A 23,319-nucleotide genomic window follows, 5' to 3' on the forward strand; every position below is an offset into this window, starting at 1 on the left:
GTTTTCAACAATATCTGAAAATTGAATGTTTTTGCCCTCTACTGATCAGATTTGTATAGCAGCAATTGTAACATTTGCAGCTACAAATTTATTCAACTGGAAACAGTTATTATTTTTATTAATTCCTACCAGTGTAGTATCTTCTAGTTCTTGTTCAAAAGGCATTCATTAGTATAATAAAGATTAACTTGAATTTATTAAAGAATGAAATAATTGCAAATTACCTGCCATCCAAAGGGGTTTATTGTAATATTTGTGCAATTAGATGTAATTACAACCTTCTAAAAACATCCTGCCAAAACATGATTGAGGTAAAAATCCATCTTCAAGTCAAACAGTTTCCATGCACAAAGCCATTGTAGCATAACTTATTATGGGATAAAGTGAATTGTGTAAGATTAATCATGCATGTGATCAAGTTTGAAAGCAATGTCCTAGAAATTAATCCATGAAATATCAGAGTGCAAACATATGTGGAGGGAGCACTGGGCAGATTGATTAATTTTCTACTGCTCTCGTAATGAGTTGGTGGCAATCAATGGGCTGACTGGCCTTCTTCTATGCTGTAAGCCTTGTATAATTATATACTTGCCAATCTAGGAGTCATATAGTCATGAAATCATTTGACCCTTTGAGTCCACCCCAGCTCTCTGTCGAGCAGTCCAGTCATTCCTATTTCTACACTCTAACCCTGTGGCCCTGCAAGTTTATTTACTTCAAATGCCCATCCGATTTACTTTTGAAATCATTGATCGCATCTGCTTCCACCACCCTCATGGGCAGTAAGTTCCAGGTCATTACTTTCCACTGTGTAAAACATTCTTTCTCACATTCTCCCTGTATCTCTTGCCCAAAACCTTATATCTGAGTTCCCTGATCCTTGTACAATCAATTAATGAGAACAGGTTTTTCTTGCCAACCTTATTCAACGCTGTCATAATTTTGTAGATGTCTATCAAATGTCTCCTTAATCTCCTTTGTTCCAGCAAGAACAATCCCAGCTTCTCCGATCTAACCTTGTAGCTAAAATCCCCCATCCCTGCAAACTAGCGAAAGCTGTTAAAAGTTTTTTTTTAAATTGACAGAGCCCCTTAACTCCTGATAACTCAAATACAATTCTGCCCATTGGCCTGCAATATATGAAACAAGAGGTTAAAATGGAGCCGTACTCTGAGGTAGGCATGAAATAACTTTAGTTGCAGATATATGCAATATTCCATGACATGTATTAAAACCCTGAACAACTTGAAAGCAGTGCTTGCAACATTGTGGGATTTAGATGTGATGGGCCATATGGGTGCTGAAGGCATGAGATTTATTTTTCAAATTTAAAAGGAACCCCAGGGATATGATGATGTTTGGACAATTGCCACCATTTTCTTTATGGCATCACAAAGATTGTTAACCATGACGGTTTCATATTAGGACATTTACATTTTTACATGCCTTGAGTTATAATGACCATATATATTTTATAGAAATGTCACTTGAAGCTGACTGCAAAGTTTTCTACACATGCTGTAGGTATGTTCCTGTCTGTCACAAATCTTTACTCTGCACCCACACGGAAATGCTCTGAAAACTGGTGCAAGCAGATTGGTATCCAGCAGTTCTTTCACAGTAAAGTGCAGATCATTTTTCTCAAGAAAGCTCAGATTACAGAAAAATATCACTCAAAATAAAAGCAAATAATTTAAACATCTAAATGTTGGCCTTTTTAAAATCATGGCATGGGAGGGATGAACGGAGGTAGTTGGGGGTTGGGTTGCTAGTTGGCTCTAGGTCCCTCCTTTAAATATGAAAACGCGGCTGGGTGCCTTCTGTATTTTACATTTCACTCCTGCTGGTCAGGTTTCCTGAGGCTTTGAAAACTCAGCATCTGCCTGCAATCACCCAGCCATTGGACCCCCAAGATAACCTGGAAGAAAAAAGCAGTAAAACTTGGAAATGATTGGTATTGGTCCGAGCTGGATTCCATTTTAAGGCTGATACAACTACGTGGGGAGGGATAAAAATGACTCCTCTAGTTTACCACTCCAAGTATGACCATAACAGGGTTTTTTTAGGAATTTGTTAGGATGAAGGTATTAAGTCAATGTCTGTGCTCAATCCTTCATATGCTGAACGTGGAGAAATGAGCCTGGCAGGCTTTCTTGAGTTTAAAACAAAAAGGGATCCATTTTCTATTGAGTTAAAAACCCACCCAAGTGAAGTTATACAAATAATTAAAAAGGTAAATCTTTCCTGACCTTTGTAACACACAGGAAGCTATACAACTTTATTAGCCAAATTAAAGTTTAATGCTGAAAGGTAAAAAAAAACTGAGACTTTACTGTTTGAGTCCTTTGCTGGTATCTGTGCCTGCAGCAGATTTTTCTCCATGATGATCTTGAAATTCCAGGAGTTGAAGCCCATGTAAAACGGCAATTGCCAGAGACAATTTCTTTTTAAAACATAATCCATATTTTCCAGAAGTTGATGATTTTTGCACCTGAGGTTCCTTTCAATGAAAAATTCTTTATCTGTATGCTGGATTTTAAACTGGAATAGAGACAGAGGGTGGAATCGTCCCAGATTTGCACAAGTGAGCAGGAAAATAGTTGTTTTACCCACCGGCCACATTGGCAGGTTTTCACGCCGTATCATCCCATTCCCGCCTCATTAACTACGTAGCCACAGGAAACCATAAGACATAGGAGCAGAAATTAGGCCATTTGGCCCATCGAGACTGCTCTGCCATTCAATCATGGCTGATAAGTTTCTCAAGCCCATTCTCCCCAGTAGCCTTTGATCCCCTTACCAATCAAGAACCTATCTATCTCCATCTTAAATACACTCAATGACCTGGCCTCCACAGCCTTCTGTGGCAATGAATTCCATAGATTCACCACTCACTGGCTAAAGAAGTTTCGCCTCATCTCTGTTCTAAAAGGTCTTCCCTTAACTCTGAAGCTGTGCCCTCGAGCCCTAGTCTCTCCTACTAATGGACACATCTTGCCCACATCCACTCTATCCAGGCCTTTCAGTATTCTGTAAGTTTCAATCAAATCCCGCCCTCATCCTTCTAGCTCCATCGAGTATAGACCCAGAGTCCTCAAACGTTCCTCATATGTTAAGCCTTTCATTTCTGGGATCATTCTTGTGAACCTCCTCTGGACCCTCTCCAGGGCCAGAACATCCTTCCTGAGATACAGGGCCCAGGATTGCTCACAATATTCTAAATGTGGTCTGACCAGAGCCTTATAAAGCCTCAGCAACACATCCCCTGCTTTTATATTCTAGTCCTCTCGAAATAAATGCCAACATTGCCTTTGCCTTCCTAACTACCGACTCAACCTGCAAGTTAACCTTCAGAGAATTCTGGACTAAGACTCCCAAGTCCCTTTGCACTCCAGATTTCTGAATTCTTTCCCCATTTAGAAAATAATCTATGCCTCTATTCTTCCTACCAAAGTGCATGACCGTACACTTCCCCATGTTGTATTCCATCTGCCACTTCTTTGCCCATTCTCCTAACCTGTCCAAATCCTTCTGCAGTCTCCCTGCCTCCTCAATACTACCTGTCCCTCCACCTATCTTTGTATCATCTGCAAACTTAGCCAGGCTGCCCTCAGTTCCTTCATCTAGATCATTAATGTATAAAGTGAAAAGTTGTGGTCCCAACACTAACCCCTGCGGAACTCCACTAGTCACCGGCCTCCACCTTGAGAAGGACACCCTTATCACCACTCTCTGCCTCCTGCCAGACAGCCAATCTTCTATCCATGTTAGTACCTTGCCTCTAACACCATGGGCTCTTATCTTACTGAGCAGCCTCCTGTGCGGCACCTTGTCAAAGGCCTTCTGGAAGTCCAAGTCAATAACATCCACTGGCTCTCCTTTGTCTAACCTACTCGTTACCTTCTCAAAGAATTCTAACAGATTTGTCAGGCATGACGTCCCCTTGATGAAACCATGCTGACTTTGCCCGATTTTACCATGCACTTCCAGGTATTCTGAAATCTCATCCTTAATAATGGACTCTAAAATCTTACCAACGACCGAGGTCAGGCTAATCAACCTGTAATTTCCCGTCTTTTGCCTCACAACTTTCTTAAACAGGGAGTTACATTAGCAATTTTCCAGTCCTCTGGGACCCTCCCTGACTCCAGTGATACCTGAAAGATCACCACTAATGCCTCCACTATCTCTTCAGCTATTTCCTTCAGAACTCTGGGGTGTAATCCATTTGGTCCAGGTGATTTATCCAACTTCAGACCTTTTAGTTTTCCTAGCACCTTCTCCTTGGTTAAGGCCACCATACTCACCTCTGCCCCCCGACTCTCTTGAACTTTGGGGATATTACTTGTGTCTTCCACCATGAAGGCTGACGCAAAGTACCTATTCAGTTCCTCCGCCATTTCTTTGTTCCCCACTACTACTTCTCCAGCGTCATTTTCCAGCGGCCCAATGTCCACTTTTGCCTCTCTCTTACCCTTTCTATATCTAAAAAAAAACTCTTACAATCTTCTTTTATATTACTGGCTAGTTTACTTAATCTTCTCCCTCCTTACTTCTTTTTTAGTTGTCCTCTGTTGGTCTTTGTAAGCTTCCCAATCCCCTGGTTCCCACTGCTCTTTGCCGTATTGTATACTGTCTCTTTAGCTTTTATGCTGTCCCTGACTTCCCTTGTCAGCCATGGTTGCCTTGTCGTCCATTTAGTATGCTTCTTCTTCCTAGGGATGAATTTTTGCTGTGTCTCCAAATTACTCTCAGAAACTCCTGCCATTGCTGTTCCACTGTCTTTCCTGCTAGGCTCATTTCCCAGTCAATTCTGGCCGGCTCCTCCCTCATGCCTCTGTAGTTGCCTTTATTCAACTGTAATACCGTTACATCTGATTCCAGCTTTTTCCTCTCAAATTGCAAGGTAAACTCTATCATATTATGGTCACTTCCTCCTAAGGGTTCCTTCACCTTAAGCTCCCTTATCAAATCTGCCTCATTACACATCACTAAACCTAAAATTGCCTGTTCCCTAGTGGGCTCCACCACAAGCTGCTCCAAAAAGTCATCTCGTAGGCATTCCACAAATTCCTTTTCTTGGGATCCACTACCTACCTGATTTTCCAGTCTACCTGCATATTGAAATCCCCCATGATCACTGTAACCTTGCCTTTCTTACACGCCTTTTCTATCTTCTAGTGTATCTTGTACCCCACATCCTGACTACTGTTCGGAGGCCTGTACATAACTCCCATTATGGTTTTTTTACCTTTGTGGTTCTTCAATTCTACCCACACAGATTCTATATCATCTGACCCTACGTCGTTGCTTGCTATCGATTTAATTTCATTTCTTACTAACAGAGCAACCCCACACCCTCTGCCAACCTGCCTATCTTTTCGATAGGATGTATATCCTTGTATATTTACCTCCCAGTCCTGATTCCCTTGCAGCCATGTCTCCGTGATGTCCACCACATCATACCTGCCAATTTCAATCTGCGCCACAAGCTCAGTTACCTTATTTCGTATACTGCGTGAAACATGTCATCTCATTGGTGGGTGGCCTCAAATTTGCCCAGCATGCCGTTACCTCCCCACTCCCTCATGCAGGGTGCCACATTTAAACTTCAGCCATGCACACACTTCTCAATGCTTGTAGCCAAGGGTTGCTCTGGTGAAGACCAAAAGCCAAGAAGAGTACAGCCCCTGATTCAGTGACGCATCCCTGGGACACCCTCTTGACACTGTGGAGGCCCGCCACAATGTCTACACACTGGCTCTGGCCACAGGAAGCCCATCAGTCTCACCACTCCAGCTTGGGTGGCAGTAGCACAGGTGGTCAGTACCAATGCTATACTCGAGATCAGCCATCCAGTGCTGAAAAGGGATGATTGATCTCATCCATGCCACACGATAAGGCAACCATCTCATCGCTCTAAACTCACACACTCACAAGCCCATCACACATTCACTGACATCTCTCTCACTGCCAGCTCAAGGGATATCACCACTCACTCTCTCACACACACCCTCACAACTCCATCTGGCCTCATCTCCTCTGGACACTGCATCCGCAGCCCTCACCCTCTTGAGGCCACATGCACAGATCAACATCTGCCACCCCCCAGCACCAAACCACCCCCCTCCCCACTCCCACCCCACCCCCCCCACGCCCCACAACACGCTGGGTTATCTTCCTCTTCCCTGGTATAGTCTTTGCCCTGCAGCCTCTTCCTTTGCCCGAGGCCACTTCTCTTCCCTCTTCCTTCCCCAAGCAAGCCATAGCCTTGCGGCTGTTGAAAAGCCACTACCACCTGACAGCTGGTTTGGTAGCTAGAGACCTTCCCACCAGAGTACCACCCTAACAGTGATGTGGTGCTGTCTGCGAAGCCTGACACTGATGATTGCAAGTGCTGCCCAAAGCACAGTAGGCAAACAAGCCTCAAAGTCCTGAGTGAAGTACAGATCGCCAGATGCATGTCGCTGATGTACAGTTGTGAACTAAGTTGGTTTGCAATCACTCTAACATGCCTAGATGATCCAGTGTGGGGGGATGATTCCAGCGTACAAGACTTATAAAGAGATGTTAAAGTATTGAAATTAGGCCCTGACTTGCGGCATTGGTAAATGCAGCCCGCCATTGAGGGGTGGGGCAGATAATCACAAACATTTCATGACGGCGTAAAACCAATTTTTGGCCATCTCACCATATTGACGTTGTCCCCCCACCCGCCATGATGATTGACGCTCAAAGGGACTGGAAAATTCTGGCTAGGGTCTTCTTAACTTGAGAGAGAAGAGAAGGGAGCTTGTTACTGCTTCATTGGCAGCTTTTCTGGACTACAGTCGTAGCATCTTAAAAGATTTCATAATGGTTAGTCCAGTCATATGACCTCTCTCCCCATAATGATTTAAGATGGTATTTGCTTAGCTGTTGTCTGAACTGATTGTGGCTATTGTCCCATGGCCTATAATATCCCAGCCATTAGCTTCTTAAATGATTCAGTATCCATCTTGATGAGATAGGAAAAACAGCTTTCCATATAACTACTGTCCTGGTAGGCTCTCTGCCTCTGCTTGAGAGATAGCCTTATAGAAATGCAAATGTAAGGACCAGTACCATTTTCAGTAAATGCTTTTGAAGTAGTTCTTGACATCAGCAGGTGTGAAATTCCCTGAGGGTGCCTTGCCATGGCTCCATTGTATTCCAAATTGGAACATTCCAGAAAATTGGTCAACTGGTAATACCAGACATCATGTGACTTGCGGCAGCCAGTTTAAGTCAATTAAGCGGAATTCTTGGTGCCCGCTGACATCAGGCATGTTCGGCTGCATGAGTGGACAATATGGTGAGAAATCTAAAGGTCGGTATCATGATGTCATGAAACCAGTTTGCGATCATCCATTCTACCTGTCAATGGTGGGCCACTTGCCCACCATCAGATGTTGGGAACCTCATCGTAATATACCTGCATTTCATTATAAGCCCATCCCACAGGAAATATCACCCCATGCTGGATCATCCAAGCACGTCAGCATGCCATTTCTCAACAGCATATATGAGGCATGCATTTTGAGGGGAACTCGGAGGTGAGTGCAGATTAACATTGCACAGCGCTCGCAAGGGTTGCCTGTTGAACTTCAAAGTTGATGCAACTTGGTGGGGGGCAAGGGCTGCCCTGTGGCTGAGGCAACTTGGGGGGTTGCAAGGGCTGCACTAAGCTTGAAGCGACTTGGTAGAGGGCAACAAGGGATGCACTGTGGTTGAGGCTACTTGGGGGCGATGAGCTGCACTGCTGTTGAGGTGAGTTTGGGGGCAAAGGCTACATTGTGGTTGAGGCAACTTGGGGGTTCAAGGATTACACTGTGGTTGAAGGGACTTGGAGAGGGCAAGAACTGCACTATACATGCGGCGACTAGAGTGGGGGGCAAGGGCTGCACTGCAGTTGAAAGGAGTGCACAAGCACCAGTGGGATGCAGGGCTGGGGAGTGGCCAGGCATTAGGGAAAACTTATATAAAGTGACCATTCCTCCACAGCTGAGACAGTTCAAATGCAGCCACGTTGACATGCTTAGAATCGGGTCTGTAGCTTATCTGCCTACTCAAGCAACGCAGAGGCATGAAAGTGACACCAAGTACTCCAGAGCTTTTCACCCCTCAGTCAAAGACTGCAAACTAATAAGCGTTTCAATGGACTGAGAACAGTTGGACGACTGTACATGTTGTATGAGGGGAGGCGATGGCATAATGGTATTGTCGCTGCACTAGAATTCCAGAGATCCAGGGTAATGCTCTGGAGAGCTGGGTTTGAATCCCGCCACAGCAGATGGTGGAGTTTGAACTCAATAAAAATCTGGAATTAAAAGTCTGATGATAATCATGAAACCATTGTCAGTTGTTGTAAAAACCCATCTGGTTCACTAATGCCCTTTAGAGAAGGAAATCTGCTGTCTTTTCTGGCCTATGAATTACTCCAGACCCACAGACTCTTAAATAGCCTTGAAAGCCACTCGGTTGTAACAGTCACAAAAAAGAAATGAAACTGGATGGACCACCCGGCATCGACCTAGGCACTGAAAATGACAGCAGCAATCTCAGCCCTGTCGAGTCTGCAAAGCCCTCTTTACTAACATTGGGGGACTAGTGCCAAAGTTGGGAGAGCTGTCTCACAGACGAGTCAAGCAACAGCCTGACACAGTCATCCTCACGGAATCATACCTCACAGTAATGTCCCAGACATCACCATCCTTGGGTATATCCTGTCCCACCGGCAGAACAGACCTAGCAGAGGTAGCAGCACAGTGGTATACAGTCAGGAGAGAGTTGTCCTGGGAGTACTCAACATTAACTCCAGACCCCATGAAGTCTCATGGCATCAGGGCAAGGAAACCTCCTGTGGGTTACTACATACCACCCTCCCTCGGCTGATGAATCAGTATTCCTTCATGTTGAACGCCACTTGGAGGAAGCACTGAGGGTGATAACGGCACAGAATATACTCTGGGTAGGGGCTTCAATGTCCATCACCAAGACTGGCTCGGTAGCACCACTACTGACAGAGTTGGCCGAGCTCTAAATGACATAGTTGCCAGTCTGGTTCTGTGGCAGGTGGTGAGGGAACCAACAAGAGGGAAAAACATACATGACCTCATCCTCAGCAACCTGCCTGCTGCAGATGCATCTGTCCATGATAGTATCAGTAAGAGTGACCACCACATAATCCTTGTGGAGACGAAGTCCTGCCTTCACATTGAGGATACCCTTCATTGTGTTGTGTGGCACTACCACTGTGCTAAATGGCATAGATTTTGAACAGATCTAAAAGCTCAAGACTGGGCATCCATGAGGTGCTGTGAGCCATCAGCAGCAGCAGAATTGTACTCGAACAGAATCTGTAACCCCATGGCCCAGTGTATCCCCGACTCTACCATCACCATCAAGCCAAGAGATAAACTCTGGTTCAATGAAGAGTCCAGGAGGGCATGCCAGGAGCAACAAATGAGGTGTCAAGCTGGTGAAGCCATAACACAGGACTACTTGTGTGCCAAACAGCAAGTAATAGACAGGGGCTAAGTGATCCCACAATCAACAGAACAAATCTAAGCTCTGCAATCCTGCCACATCCAGTCCGGGGAATGGTGATGGACAATTAAACAACTCGCTGGAGGAGGAGGCTCCACAAATATCCCCATCCTCATTGATGGAGGAGCCCAGCACATCAGTGCAAAAGATAAGGCTGAAGCATTTGTTACAATCTTTAGTCAGAAGTGCCGAATGGATGATCCATCTCAGCCTCCTCAAGAGGTCCCCAGCATCACAGATGACAGTCTCCAGCCAATTTGATTCACTCCACATGATATCAAGAAACGGCTGAAGGCACTGCATACTGCAAAGGCTGTGGTTCTGGCAATAGTATTGAAGACTTCTTGTTCTCTAGAACTTGTCATGCCCCTAGCCAAGCTGTTCCAGTATAGCTACAACACTGGCATCTACCTGATTATGTGGAAAATTGCCCGGGTATGTCCTGTAAACAAAAAGCAGGACAAATCCAACCCAGTCAATTACCGCCCCATCAGTCTACTCCATCATCAGTAAAGTGATGGAAGGGATCATCGACAGTGCTATCAAGCGGCACTTGCTTAGCAATAACCTGCTCACTGATGCCCAGTTTAGCTTCCACCAGGGCCACTCAGCTCCTGACCTCATTACAGCCTTGGTTCAAACATGGACAAAAGAGTTGAACTCCGGAGGTGAGGTGAGAATGACTGCCCTCAATACCAAGGTAGCATTTGACAGAGCGTAGCATCAAGGAGCGCTAGTAAAACTGGAGTCAATGGGAATCAGGGAGAAAATTCTCCACTGGTAGGAGTCATACCTAGCACAAAGGGAGATGGTGCTGGTTGTTAGAGTCAGTCATCTCAGTTCCAGGACAACACTGCAGGAGTTCCTCAGGGTAGTGTCCTCAGCCCAACCATCTTCAGATGCTTCTTCAATTGCCTTCCTTCGATCATAAAGTCAGAAGTGGGGATGTTCACTGATGATTGCACAATGTTCAGCACCATTTGTGACTCCTCAGATACTGAAGCAGTCCATGTCCAGCAAGACCTGGACAATATCCAGGCTTGGGCTGACAAGTGGCAAGTAACGTTCACGCCACACAAGCGTCAGGCAATGACCATCTTCAACATGAGAGAATCCAACCATCGCCCCTTGATGTTCTATGGCATTACCATCACTGAATCCCCCACAATCAACATCCTCGGGATTACCGTTGACCAGAAACTGAACTGGACTAGCCATATAAATACTGTGACTAAAAGAACAGGTAAGAGGCTAGGAATTGTGTGACGAGTAACTTACCTCCTGGCTTCTCAAAGCCTGTCCACCATCTACAAGGCACAAGTCAGGAGTGTGATGGAATACTCCCCACTTGCCTTGATGAGTGTAGCTCCAACAACACTTAAGAAGTTTGACATTGTCCAGGACAAAGTAGCCAGTTCGATTGGCATCACATCCACAAACATTCACTCCCTCCAATACCAATGCACAGCAGCAGCAGTGTGTACCATCTACAAGATGCGCTGCAGGAATTCACCAAGGTCTCCTTTGATAGCACATTCCAAACCCACAACCACTACCATCTAGAAGGAAAAGGGCAGCAGATAGATGGGAACACCATGACCTGGGTGTTCCCCTCTAAGTCATTCACCATCCTGACTTGGAAATATATCACCGTTTCTTCACTGTCACTGGGTCAAAATCCTGGAACTCCCTCCCTAACAGCACTGTGGCTGCGCCTCCACCACATGGACTGCAGCCATTCAAGAATACAGCTCATCACCACCTTCTCAAGGGCAATTATGGAAGGGCAATAAATGCTGGCCCAGCCAGCGATGCCCACATCCCATGAATGAAAACAAACCTTGCTAAAGCTGGCCACGGAGCAGTCACTGGTGAAGGTGCTCATAGCCCCTTGTAATGTCACCATTCTGGTTTGGACCAGTCTCCCCCATGGTTCAAGCTAACAGCACAGTCTTGCAGTGTGGGTTAGTAGAATTCCTGCATCTGAACTGGGTGCACAGCATGCAACCCAGTGGGAAAAGCTGATGCCACTTGGCCAGGTGGAGTGGGATGGAGGATGTTGGGGTTTTGGGCAGCCATGCAGAGCACTAAATTCTGGCCATCCAAGTGGTGGCCAGCACTCTGGGATGCGTTAAGGGGCCTTCAGACTTAACCAGAAGAGGTTCTTAGTACACCCATGCTAAACCACATGTCTCTCTCTCTTTCATTCTGCAGGAGTACATCAGGAGTATGGAGCCTGATAAACTAGCTGTATGCCTCATGGTGTAGAGAGACAAGACGAAGGAGAAATGGGTGATGGAGGCACCTGGCATGCCAGAGGGAGGAGCAGCACCCTCAGGAAGAAGGGGCGGCTAGTGCTCCCGCACATGCTGCCGAAGAGCACAGGGAGCCATTGCTGGTCAGCGCCTAGCGACACCCAAGGTCTATAGACACTGCTTTTCATTCCTGCAGATGACTGACAATCAATATTGCCAAAAACTGCATATGCATGGGGAACTGGTGGGTCACATCTGCCAGCTGGCACAAGTGCATCCATAGGGTCACAGGCGCAAGTGCATACAACTTTGTGCTTTTCGCCCGGGACCTGGAAAGCCAGGGTGCAAGGGCAATTAGATTTGCCCAGATCTTAGGTTTCCCACAGGTGCAATATGCAATCGACTGCACTCACATGGTGCTCAGATCTCCATCACAACAAGTGGTCAACTATGTCAACCATTAAGGATTCCATTCGTTGAATGTGCAGCTGTTGTGTGACCACCACAAATGCATCTTGCAGGTCTGCGCAAGGTTCCCAGGGAGTGTGCATGACTCCTACATTCTCAGTCAATCAGAGATCCCCGAAGTCTTCCAGGGTTCACAGGAGATGCAGGGATGGCTCCTCAGGGACAAGGCTACCCGCAGAGGATGTGGCTGATGACATCTGTGCGGTGGCCTCAGACTGCAGCAGAGTGAATGTATACAGAGGCTCATTCTGCATCTTGCAACTTGGTGGAGCAAACCATCGGGATGCTGAAGATGTGGTTCCAGTACCTGGACCGGTCAGGTGGAGCCCTGCAATATAGTCCACAGAGGGTGTCTCGCATCATCATTGTCTGCTGCGTCCTTTACAACCTGGCACTGCAACAGGGAAAGGAGCTGGCTGAGGAGGAGATGGAGGAGTTGAAGATCTCCTCTGATGAGGAGGACGTCAACACTGATGAGGGTGAGGAGATCCTCGAGGGCAACAATGACGGTGAGTCCAACATACTGGCCAGCCAAGGCAGACATGCTTAGGAGCCCAAATAGCTGCTAGCTTTGTGGAGGATGATGAAGACAGTGAGGAGACACCATAGATCCTCACATTGCATCTGTGAACATTTGACTCCAGTCTGGCTTATGGCAGCGCACATACCTTCTGTGAGAATGCTCCTGTCATGAAAACACAATGGAGTCCCTAATAGTCGCTCGATTCCAGGAGGTTGATGATGACATGCAGTGAGGACACTCCATTGATCTTCACATCGCCTCTGAGAACGTCTGACTTCTGTCTGGCCGAGCACAGCTTGCCTGCGCTTTGTCATCAGGATCATTTCATAGAGACATAGCCATGAAACTTTAAATGCATCTGATCCTTTATCAGCCTTCAGCACCTGAACCCTTCAGGAGCACAGCGTCACTGGTCACAGATGCTGAAGAGATGTGGGCCAGCCCTACATTAAAGATGCTGAGGGCACACAGAGAGAATGATGGAACTCTGTAGCGCCCACCCACAACATTCTGGCAGCAATGACCATCGAGGTGCAGGCATTACTAATATGTCCAGAGAGTGTGAGCCCTGACCATCACTTTGGTCTGAATGCGGCACAGGACTGAGACACCTGCAGAAACCATGGTTTCACATCTGAGTTACATGAGCACCGCTCATCAGAACAAGGAGCCACAGGCAGGGAGACATTCTTGGGAGTTTATTGACAATAATGAACAGTATGTACAAGTGATTAACACCTATGCCCAGGCTGTGCTTCCTGATTGGTCTCAGCTGCAGCTTGTTACTGCTGAGCTGTGGCTGTTGCTGTGATTGTGCTCAGTGCTGCCTGTGGCTGTTTCAGTTGCTGTGGGATTTCCTGTAGCTGTTCCTGCTGCTGCCGGATTTCCAGTGGCTGTTCCTGCTGCTGTAGGATTTCCTGTGGCTGTTCCTGCTGCTGTGGGATTTCCCCCCACCCCCACACTCTCCCGCTCTCCCTTTTGGTCTGTTTGTTGTGTATATTTTACCTGTATTGGGTTGGGTGCAGCACTCCCCGATGGCAGGGACAATTCTTCACTGGTGGCGGGGACCACTCGGGCCACCTACGCGGGACCGGTGGCCTCTTTGGCTCCTGCTTCCCCTGCAGCCCCATCATCTTTTAGGCTACTGACCCACGAGCTCTGGGTGAAGTACTACACCCACCCCACCATGACGATTGAGGAGTGTGTGAAGGCTCTGGCCAGGGTAATTGGCCCAACAGCCATAGGAGCAGCCTCCAAGATGTACGGCAAGGCCGCATTCTTTTTGAAGGCCGAGCAGGCAGTGCACCTCACCCTCGATAAGGGGCTCACGGTGGGTAGAATGTACCTGGCGGTGGACCTTCTGGAGGCCACCGCCCAGAGACTTATTATCTAACGTCCTACCCTTCATCCTCGACGGGCTCCTCCTCCCCCACCTCTGTCATCTGGGGAAGTTGAAGTCGGGGTGGTGCCAATCCCGCTCAGCCTGCAGGATGCCAGCCTCCGTCACGTGTACTCCCCCCAGTGCCAGGTTTTTGTATGTCTGGCATGCGGTGCTCTGCCTGCAAGGGGCTGGCGCATGTGAGGAAGGACTGCTCCGCCTCCATGGCTGCCAATACCACCCAGGCAGGCGCGGCTGGCACCGCCGCTCCTCCCCCCACCACTGTTCCATCCCCCTCCCTGCAAGGGGAGATGCCACCGGCAGCCACTGCCATCTCGGCTGCCAGAGAGGCGGAGGAGAGACCCCACGCCATAAGATGGCATGGAGGAAGACCCACCATGGGGAGGCGACACTGCAAACCCCCAATCCCCTCAAACTCCTCAAGCCAACCCTGATCTACAGACACCCAGGGACACCTGCTCGGAGGTAGAAAAATCACCCAGCCCCGGCAACATGTCTGCAAGTGCTCCCGGGACTGTGTGCACCTCAGCACCATGTCCTGGGCCCGGTGTCGTCCCTGCACAGTTTTCCGGGTCCAGTGGCATTGGGCGCGCAACCCCAATGGTGGTCCTATTAAAGAGGGTGGACCTGCCCAAACCCCAGAGGGCTGAGTGCCTGGAGGGGTTGGATGAGGAGGCAGGGGCCTCACAGATGGAGGTCTCCTCAAGAGAAGCCACCCTTTGTAGGGGGAGGACTTCGTGGCTCCCCTCCCCCAGTGAAGTGGTGGTGGCATCTCCGCCCCGTAAGTCCTCGCTGTTCCCTCCAGGGGAGCCCAAAACATTGTTTCCTTACTGTAGTCCACTGAGCAGGGCACCTGGGGGGGGTCGGTGAGGATATTGCCCTTGTGGTGATGCCTCACCCCGACCCACCTTGTACCCTCAGGTGCCATCTGGCCCTCCGGTAGAATGCAGCAGTCCCTTCATGTCCCCGACAACTAGGTCATCGGGCAGCGGTGTCGAGGAAGGCCTCCCTGCTCCATCCCAATCTTCAGCACCAGGTGCATCTGCCCCAGGACTGGAGCCTTTTCTGCACTCACCAGGCGACCCTGTGCCTGTGGGAGAGGTGGCGCTGTGAGCCGCCACTGCCCTTTGGCCATATCCCCAAGAGGAGACCAGAGAGGACCTTTCTGCCCTTGATCCTGATGGTGGGATTGAGGTGGAGGTGGAGCCGACTGGCAGCTCCGAAAACCAGTCCCCGTACTCAGTATGGGGGAGGGGTTGGAATCTGGAGGCGGTGACCTGGAGGAGGGCGGGGTTTCAGTGGTGAGCACTGGGGACGACTTAGAGTCATTGTCGGGTGGGGTGGTGGATCCCCTGGTGCACCCCCACTGATTCTTCCCTCATCCCTTTACAGACTTATGAGATCATTTCTCCTGTTTCATTACCAACCACCTAATACTGACAGCACAGAACCACATACAGCATCTGAGGGAGATGGTTAGAGTTGTACCACCTTGAGAGACCTGAGCTCAAGGCTAATCACCAGTCATATAGGTCTGTCTGTGGCTCAATGATTTGCTGCAATCCCAAATTTGCATCCACAATATCACTTAAACGTTGCTAATGCATGTAGCCATTGCAGTTTGGTGAATGAAAAAAAATGGTGGTTTGTATAACTGTATAATATCACCAAAAGTTAGAATTATGATTTACGTGTCAACAGCAGCCATTCAGACATCAAGACTTTTGAATTTTCCCATTTACTAGACATAATTGTGCACATGAATATGGCCATTCAGACATCCAGGTTTTGCTGTACCCTACAGAAACAGAAATTGCAATTAAATAGTGAATAAGCAGATGAGTTTAATGTCAATTTCAGCATCTCCACACTTGTGAACTATTATAGTCAAAAGTTCAAAGTCTATTCCACTGAAGTGGCAAGTTGGGTGAAAATGATCCTGGGCCAGCACTTGTTGCCCATTCCTAGTTGCCCTGAGAACATGGTAGTCGGCCTTACTTAGCAAATCGCTTCAGAGAATAGTAAAGATAAGATGGTTAATTTTGACTTTGAGTGACAGTGTAATCAGGTTAGCTGACTGTTATACATCTCTCCCGATTTCAATTTCCATTGACTTCAATCATGAGATAGCAAAATCAGGATGGTTGTATAATGGGTGGCTGATCCAACATCACCAATTTTGCAATATGGCCCAAAGTTAAAATTATCCCCAGCCACATTGGTGTGGAACTAAAGTCACATATAGGCCAGACAGTAACAACAGTAAGTTTCTTCCCCTAAACAACATACTGAAACCGTATTTTTTAAACAACAATACAACTGATTTTGTTTTATTTCCATTTATTTGAAAAGAAACTGAATTCAAAATTCACAACTTGCCATTGGGGATTTAAACTCACGAACTCTGGATAAATAGTCCATATTAGTCCAAGTAGCTAGATTACAAATCCAGTGAAAATGGCCAACACACTACTGTCCCCAAGTTGATGGAGAACTTACTTTAGTTAAGTCCACTTCCCAAAATTGCTTTCAGCATTAATATAAACCAGATAACAAACTTGATAAAAGCAATGAAAATTCACCTCTACATTCAACTAAACTGAATGGCGCAGTGAACAGCCTGCAGCTCCACACAGAAACACTCCAGAAGCATTCAAAGTTTGACAGGCTAAACAAAACAGCCAAGTTGAAGAAACTAGGGGACATAAAAATAGATACAGCATTAGTGATAACCACTGCTAATTTTAATAAGTTAACAATTATAAACTCATATAAATGCATCTGAACTGGTTGAGGAAAGCAGATGATGACAGTGATATTTGAATCACAGATGACCTGCCTCTTGGCAAGGGGCCATTGTGTTAGATTACTTGAATAATTGAAGTTGTTGCAACAATATTAAAAATATATTTTTGGGCTGGGCTACAGGGACTAAATCTGATAAGCATGTGAATTCTTGTTTGAGCATTGGAGCTGGAATAGGATTTAAATTTAATGTTAAGAAGCTTGCTAAATTAGAGCATCATTATCAGACATTGAAATTTTTTTTGCATTTGTCTAATGTCCCTATTGTTAATTTTTTTTTCTATTTTAAAGCTGTTATTACTTTTATAAAACATTTTGAATAATGTAACATGAAGAACTAATAAGCAAAATACCAATTAGGTCATTTACTAAACAGTGGAACTGCCTGAAACTGGTCAACCATCTATCTTTTACATTAAAAAGCAAACTATTTATATAAAACTGAAAATAAACACATAGTGCAGTTGCATAATGTTCTTCAGCCTATTTTAACCTATATATTTCTGAAAAACGAGCCTGATAATTTAAACTAACAGAAAGATTTAATCTTAAAGTTTTCATCTAACACATCTAGTTGAATGAGGCACGTTTGGGTCAGATGGCCCTTTGTACCCTATACAGTTTTACTCTAAATTGACTTCAATGGGGAGTAAAAACATACTATGTATAAAACAGCCTATGACCTGAACCTGCCAGGTGAATTACATTAAATCAGGTCTTTGATGCCATGCCCTATTATTTTCAAAGACCAGAATGAAATTATGCAAATGTACATAACTTACAGCACTTAACTGGCCTATGCTGGTTTTTATATTCCACACTAACCTGCTATAATTAATTCTTCCCACCCTGCACTTTCATCACTCTATCCCATTCTCCTTTATGTGTGTGTCAAACCCTCTTACATTAGATTAGTGCTTCCCCCCCTTTGGGGGGGAAGTGCAGGAATGGGCGTGGGCAGGCAGGCCTTCGATCGGCTCCCCCAGTCGGGGGCGCACCGCCATTTTACATGGGTGGACCAGTTAAGGCCCACCCAGTGTGACGTACGTCAGAAAGCGTTATGTGCTCCCTGGGCGAGTTGGGTGGGGGGGGATTCCCTCAGACAGGAGCGCGCTCTTTTGCACATGCGTGTGAAAGAGTGCACAGATCTTCCTGAGGCAAAGTGCTGCCTCAGGGAGATCAGCTTCAATGTAAAAGTTGAATTTCAGGTAATTGAAAATTTTCCCTGCTATGTCCCCTCATGTGACACCGTCACATGAGTTGGGCCGTGTCCATAATATTTATTGAATCATTTGTTAAAGTTTTTAAAACTTCATCCCACCCATGAATGAGGTTTCATGCTTTCTCCGAGGCCCGCCTGGGCTCCCAGCCTGCCCGCCAGCCTTAAGGTTGGACAGGCAGATCCATCAATCAGGTTAATGAGTTTTTTAATGGCCTTAATAGGCTGAACTGAAAATCTAAATGACATAGGGTGATGTCAGGACGCATGCCTGACGTATCCCTGCTTCATTTTACACATCGACGAGCAGGCCCCGCCCTCACTCACCAACCGGAAAAACCTGCTCATTGTCTATTTCAACTACTCTGTGTAGCAACTGGTTTCATGTTCTCATCATTCTTAGAAATAATGCAGTGGCTAACATTAATTACCAGACAGGGTTCTCTGGGCACATTATCAAAATTAGGTATGGTGGTGTACTTATGTTGCAGGGCTAGTAATCCAGAGAGCACACGCAGAATTTAGTGGAAGCGACGGGGCCTCGCTTGCCTACTGGAACAGTGAACCTTCCCCAGACTTGTAGATGAAATAGCCTTCCCACACTTGCTTCATCAGGGTGGAGATGGGAAGGCAGCGTGGTCCCCAACCGCCTCCCTCCCTCCCAATTAAATGGCCCCCCTCGCCACAAAACTCAACATGGGGGGACAGTATATTCCGCCCTTCAATTACAAATCCCATCACGGCAGTGGAAAAGAAAATTAATACTTGTTTCATTGTCCTTTTTTTAGCAACAGCCACAACAATAATTTGCATTTATATAATACATTTAATGTATTAAAATGCCCCAAGGCACTTTATGTTGGCAGGAAGACTATTTTTGGACAAGAAAAAATGCTTGTATAATTTTCCTTGAGGAAATCAAAATAACTTCCATACCATCACTGATAAATTACTGGATTTTGTCGTTGGGTAACGAATCATCCCAGCTACATTTTATTTGATACAATTTGGGTTTTTCAATGTTGTCCTGGATCTTTAAAGTCTGAGTAAGCTTTGACCATTGGTTTTATTTCAGTTTACCTACCATTGGAGCAAAGCAGGTTTTTATGGTTTGCTCTATTGTTTTATTATTCCTGACCCTGAGCTTTTCTGACTTGTAGCGTTAGAAATCACAGAATCCCTTGGCTTTTTAAACGACTCCTCGGGAGAGTAGAATTTTAACCATAGCCAATTTAGTTGGATTTGCTCCTAATTTTACACTAACATACTTTTGCCAGTTTCACTAAAACTGTATATGAGAAAGTGTCATCTTCAATGACTTTCACAATGTACTTCAACTGATTTTATTGAAAGAACTTAGATCATTGGAAGAATTTGCATCATTGGAAGAACCTAGCTGATAGCATAGTGGTATTGACACTAGGGTACTGTTCAGTGACTGATGGTAATGCTCTGGGTACCTGCATTCAAATCCCACCATGACAGGTGGTGAAACCTGAATTCAATAAAAATCTAGAGTTAAAAGCCTAATGAAGGAAACAACTTCTCGTTATTGTTGTTAAAAACCCATCTAGTTCACTAATGACTTTTAGGGAAGGAAATCAGCCATCCTAACCTATTTATAGACCTACATGTGACTCTTAAATGTCCTCTAAACAAAGGTAATTAGGAATGGACAATAAATGTTGGCCTAACCAATGATGCCCATGTCCTATGGGTGAACAAGGAAAATGAGTGTCAATCATTTTCAGCATTTTAATAAAATATTTAGAATATTTTACTGCAACAATATACCAGAGCCAACTACAGATATTGTTTCACTGTAAAAGTAGATTATTTGCATAACTCTTATGTTGTGGTGTGTGGGGGTAGATTCTGAGTACATTGGTTAATCTCCTGAGAATCAAGACCGAGGGCCGGATTTTTACCAACAAGATGGGAAGCTCAACTTGGGAAATTTCCTGACTTGTCAAGCCCATCTCCTTTAAAAGGGACACCGCTCACCATATTTTTTTATGGGGAGGAGGGAACAAATGGAGTCAAGCCTGCCACCTCTGGAGGCACCTCAGAGATGGCCATGGAGATGGGCAAGTGCCAAGGCAGGCTGGTTAAAAGTCCAGCCTCAGTTCCCTGGGACTTTGGCATGGATTTCCATCCTCAAGGCACGTAGTAGGAGTTTGGAAAGTTCATGGCTCGGCCCGGCTGTCTCAGGAAAAAGTGGCCGCAAAGGTGGGATCTTCATTGGCAGGGGGCGGGTGCAAGCTGGAGTCAAGTCAACCAACCTGGGAAAAAGTTTGGAGGCAGCCACAGGAGCTGCCAGGTGTGGAGGTGGGCTGCTTAAATCTTTTTGCATTGGACTTTGTGTTTTTGCTCTTTTGATATAAACCAATTAAACTCAATTAAAGAAAATGAGGGACAAATTAAAAAAGCAGTCCCTTAAATGGATACTGCAAAAATAAAAACTAATCTTAAAGGAAACTTACAACATCAAAGCAAAATGTGATGAAGAGGGTCGATAAAACAGCCCAGTCCCCACGGTGCCCACTGGGCGCAGAAGGCCTCGATGGTGCCGGCAGACACCGCATGCTCCCTCTTCAGGGACATCCTGCCACTAATGTAGCCATGGAAGAGGGGCAGAATGGTGGGCTGGACAACTCTCTCGATCGCCCACTGCCTGGACCTGTTGATGGCCATCTTGGCCAGGCCCAAGAGAGGTTCACGAGGAGGTCACCCTACCCCCACCCCCCTCTGCACCGGGTGCCCGATTGTCAAGAGTGAGGAACTTAAGTGCAAACAAAACAACAGTAAAAGACTTTTCAAATATCTGAAAAAGTAGTGCAGCCTACAACACTCTACGTTCACATGACCCACGAACTCCACAAGACTGTAGAAAATGCAGGTGTCCTGTGAGTCCACGAACCAACACAGCCTATGGTTGTATGGGACTGCTGCACGCAACACCCTCCACCCCAGGTCTCCAATGATAAGGGGGAAGTGACCTGAGTAGAGAGCCCTCCACTGGGTTCCTCCGCCACTGGACCACAACATGGCATGCCAAGGCATGTCTGGGCAGCGGGCAAGGGCAAAGAAGTGGAAAGTGTGCAGCAGCCAGTACAGGAAACCCCTCCACACCAAACGAAAGGGCAGGAAGGCATCTCCATGCGGTGGCTCAGGTTGCAGGGCTCTGGCTCCCGAGGGAGGGGTCGGGACTTGGGGCCAATGTGGAATTCAACTTTGTATTTTTATTTTAACTGGGACATTGGCCTTCCAGCCCTCATAACCCCTTCCCCTCCAAACTCTCCCCATGCCTCATCAATGCCACCTCATGTCCCCCCACCCACCCCTTAAGGCCCCTCATGCCCCCAAAGCCAAGCCCTGCCCTTCCATCCAAAGCCTACTGGCCACTCGTGCTTCCCATGCCAAACTTTGCCTTCCACCTACCCCCCTTGCCCCTCATGCCCCCATGCCAAGTTATGGAAGTTCCATGCCCAATGACCCCACTAAACACTGTATAGAACCAATGAACCTATAGCGACTGTAGTATGTGTAAAATGCTGGTTTTAAAAGAAGTAATTCATTCATGACTTTCTACTATGTTGAAAAAAAAGTAATTTCACTGCAAGGCAATAAAAGTATCAATCATCCAGACCCTTTAAAGTATCAATAACTAAAACCACAAACCCTCCAATCTACTTAAGGTTTTGTAAACAAATATTCTGAAATCGACAACAGAAAGTCTGAGTTGTCAAACAATATTTACTCTGGGGTGCAGGTGTTTCAACTCTTGAAGGTTGTCTCGGCTCTCAGTCAAGCATAGACAATGAGGCTTGGCTGAGAGCCCAGCCAATCATTAAGCTTGTTGTAACACAATGTCCAACATTAGATGTGATTTCACGATTAGACAACATTTGCTAAATAATCTTCAGTGTGCTAAGAATTACGTTGACAACCAATTTAAGATTGCCATTCGGGCTCGTAGTGTGGTGCATATGCGTGTACTGGAAGCTGCATATATTAATACACAGGGCTCTGTTCTTTAATTGATTATCAGTCTCCACAGAGACTATCAAAAATTGCCATTGCCGACTATATTTCAAGTCGTCATAGCGGGATATTGGGAAAAGTTTTCAATAAGCAATAGTCGCGCCTCGGTTAAACCTCAACAGAAAGAACATGTACACCGATTGCATCTGTTTCAGCTAAACAAGATAATTGACAGCCATCCGCTGGTTCATTCCCCAGGTCAATGTCTTGACCAATCAGGGTCAAGCTACCTGGTTTAAATTTCAAACAAAACCGTCAGTCACCATCAACTGGTGCATTCTCCATGGCGTGTCTCTACCAATCAGAGTCCACTTGCCAACCAATCAGAAGTCTCTTCTCATACAGTATAAATGTGTTGTTTCCCCCGATATTGGTATTCTTCTGGTTGTCTTGATGCATGCAAGGCAAAAAGTTTTGACAAAAGTCTTTTTTCAGCAAAACTCAAGAAATGTATCAATGAATTACACTTTCTCAAAGCTTTTTTTTAACAGATAATTACACTTTCTCAAAGCTTTTTTTTAACAGATACCACTATGGACTATAGTGTTCATTGGTTCTAGAATGTGTACAGTAATTCAATGAGGATGGAAGTGCCAGAGCTTGGCATAGGGGACATGAAGAGACATAGGGGGTGGGTGGAAGGGCAGAACCTGGTATAGGGGGCGTCAGGGAACATAAGGAGTGGTTGGAAGGGAAGAGATTGGCACAGGGGACATGAAAGGCCTGAGGGGATGAGTAGGGGGACATTACTTGGCATAGGAGGCATGAGGGGAACCTTTTGAACTTACCTATTGAAAGATCCCCTCATGGACACTAGGGTTCACAATTCCTCTAAGAGGTCATGAACCACGGCTTTTAAAAACCATGGCCCAACTCCATGAAAACTGTTGAGTAGGAGATACCTATCTCAGCAACAGAGCCAGCCAGATCAGGAGTGCCTTTTGTGAGCTACTGCCAGGAAGCAGCCCGCACCCTTTAAAGGCACGTCCTAAAATTAGACAGCCTGGGAATCAGGTTGAGAATCCTGGAAGCGGGACTC

The 23,319-nt window shown here is 46.1% G+C and overlaps 1 non-coding gene across 1 annotated transcript; it reads right to left on the reverse strand.

Moving 5' to 3' along the window:
- Positions 1-22,287: 22,287 nt before the first annotated feature.
- LOC121278506 lies at positions 22,288-22,421 on the reverse strand. Its single transcript, XR_005943170.1, has one exon. It is a non-coding gene; the product is annotated as a U4 spliceosomal RNA (small nuclear RNA).
- Between the last annotated feature and the right edge of the window lie 898 nt (positions 22,422-23,319).

Source organism: Carcharodon carcharias, chromosome 5 (genome assembly GCF_017639515.1).
Source record: "Carcharodon carcharias isolate sCarCar2 chromosome 5, sCarCar2.pri, whole genome shotgun sequence".
Classification (NCBI taxonomy): Eukaryota; Metazoa; Chordata; class Chondrichthyes; order Lamniformes; family Lamnidae; genus Carcharodon; species Carcharodon carcharias.